Below are 3,024 nucleotides of genomic sequence, written 5' to 3' on the forward strand. Positions count from 1 at the left end.
GACACATGCGCAGACGCATCGGTGTTGCTGGACCCATCACTAACGATAAAGTTGGTACAACAGAAACACCATTTCTGTCCTTTAGAATCAGTTTGTGGATCCCACACTCTAAAGCGACAGTGTCAGGCGAATGTCCCTGCTTCGTATTAATTTTTCATTCTGTATCATTGTTATCATCTTTTACAAACCAACGCTGAGGGGAGTCGTTCTTCCACAGCATCAAAAGGAACACCGGCCTTCAGGAAAATGTAAATAATTCATGATGAACCTGAATCACCAACAGCTTCGCTCCTGCACTTACTTACCCGCAGTAAATTGACCATCTTATTAATAGCTTTCAGACAAATACACAAGCTGAAATTTTATGGATGAGAGGGATGAATGGTCATTTTGCCAAACTGGATCTGTCTCTTTGTGTAGATTTTGCTGATGAATATTAAAAGACACTTTTTCTGGGTTAATTTAAACGATGATTGGTACCTTACAAAGGGAGACCATAAAATAGAGATATTAATGCTAAGAAAGATAAACAATGCAAATGGAAAATACATTAGAGCGTGCTCTTGCACATCCAGTGGAAACATAAAAGGAAGAAATGAAAGCTCTTCATAGCAATAGACATTTTACAGCGGCCCTGAGGGAAGATGACACAACAGGGGAGTGGAGACACAAGTGTTTTGATTAGGTATACTAATTATCTTCAGACTATTAGCAAAGAAGAGAGAGCATTAAGTTAAATGGCCTGCTCCAAATTCTCTTTGTTTCAGCAACATAAATAGCTCGGCAGTGAATCAGATCTTCATCTCCTTCCCTTTCTTCCTCTCTCCTCGACTCGCCCCTGATTCTTCCTGCTGTAAGGAGTCCAGATATTGTTCATTACGACGAAGTTGGACAACATTAAACTATTCTGCTAATAAATTAGCCTTTTGTTAGACAGATTTCCTCATCATTTATAAACGGCAACTTAGTTGACACACCCAGGTCTCCGCAGACCATTGAAACGGCTACAGCTCTGCTGCCACTCTTAGACAATAATTATAGTATATATTGTCACAGAGGATGACTCCTGACAAACAGGCCATATGCAGATTGGCCAGTTTAACAGGCGCAGGATAAATCAACATTTATTGCAGACCAACGCTGGGGAAATATTTATCCTGCAGGACAAATGATGTGTGTGACAAAGCAGCCATATTGGGAGAAGTAAATAAGGCAGATTAACCGTTCTGGTGATGCTGTGTTCCCAAACATGTTGGTGGAGGACAGATGGAGGCAGTGAGACATGCAACCCTCATTGTTATCTCCGCCTGGGCAAAGCAGCATCAGATTTAATCTAATAAAAATGATCTCAGTATTGATTATGTCTGCTGTAAAGACCTAATGAGAATTAACAGGTCCTTACACTGACCATAAAGCACGATCAGATACATTTCTCATGTGACTGGATTTCTTTTTTTTTTATCTAACATTAACATTCCTGACTCTTCTTGTGCTTATCCGTTTTCTCTCTCTTGTTTATCCGTTCCATAGAACATTGTCGGTTCTGAGCAAAGTCCATTGCTAAGGTCTGGCCGTGGGAATGAAAGGTCAGACTCAAGATATTTCTTTTCAGCAGCAACCTAAGCCACCCACACATAACACTTTGCACTACATTATCAGTGCTGATGAAAAAAAAAGCCATGCCATCTTTCATCTAACCTGAGAAATGTCATCTTTTTTCCCCCCTGGCTTGTGGCTGCTGCAGCTTGTTTGTGCAGAATCATGAGGTGCCCCGGCTGTCACCTGTAAACCTGCATGATCTGCAAAGATTGCTGCTAAAAAGTACCTTTCTCTTTTTACCCTTTTTTTTTTTTTTTTTTCGAAATTCAGCTCCAGATATGAAGTAAGCTGAACTGAAAGGCAAATGGGTAATTTATTCACTCCTTAAAAGGAATAATGGACATGTGATTTTTCAAGCCATAAATGCATTTACCTCCAGCAAAGATTAAAAAGACACATAGATTAGTGGTTTTTCTCTGGGGGAAAGCAATAATACTCAAAGTAACATATGCATCGTTATAAAGCTGGTTATGTATCTGCACTGCTTGCAGGGACTGCAGAGTTATTACTAATAAGTAGATAGTGTCTACTTTTCAAATGTTTAACTGTGTGGCAGAGTTCTCTATAAAGCATTTCCACAGACAACCTTGGGTTTATTTTTCAACAGGCCTGGTAATCCTGGATCTGGAACAAAAAGCTGCTGCTTCTTTGAGATGTCAGCTTTCAGCTAGAGCTGTTTGTCACCTTTCTGTGTCTGTCTTACTAATGGAACCGGTTCTCAGGGGGGCTTGTTTGCAGTTATCTGGGATGACATACAGGTGTTGTTTGGATTTTTACTAGATAAGGGTGTAAAGTACAGTTCGACCATCCAGTTTTCTCAAACTTAATAAATGTAACGAGAGGATGATGCTGTCCCCCTGGCAGCAGGATTAAACATCTGATCCATTCAATGCCTTGAAGTAGTTGGTTCTTTTTTTTAAACTAGGGAACAGAAATAACTGTAGCATAAAGCATTATTTTATTTTTTTCTATTATTTCCATTAGAGAAAGGAAGTTCTTCAAAATAAATATTACTTTACTAAATATCAAGGTTTCCTCTCAATCCTAATCATTTATTTAATGCTTTATTAAATTATTTGCTTAATCAGGAACCAAAAACCTTTAGTTATCTGGTTCTTTACCCTCTTTGAAATAGCTAGCAGCGAATTGACATAAGGATTCCACTAAATGACTCTTGGTCAGACTTGGTAATGGAAACGTAATGAGCATCTGAGGAACACATGAACACTAATGTTATAGCAGTGTTTAAACCCTTAGTGAATAAAGCTTGGCCAAGCTTTAACAACAGCTCAAACATTACTGTAGCATAGCGTAGCATGCAGTCCATCCTGTTAGCTTTGTCTTTACTCATCAGTAAACACATGAAATGATCAACATCATCAAAAGACATATTGTTTGTTCTGTCTGAGGGAAAGAGAGAAAATC

The sequence above is a fragment of the Cyprinodon variegatus genome, unplaced genomic scaffold (assembly GCF_000732505.1).
Source record: "Cyprinodon variegatus isolate N-32 unplaced genomic scaffold, C_variegatus-1.0 Scaffold1192, whole genome shotgun sequence".
In the NCBI taxonomy this organism is placed as follows: domain Eukaryota; kingdom Metazoa; phylum Chordata; class Actinopteri; order Cyprinodontiformes; family Cyprinodontidae; genus Cyprinodon; species Cyprinodon variegatus.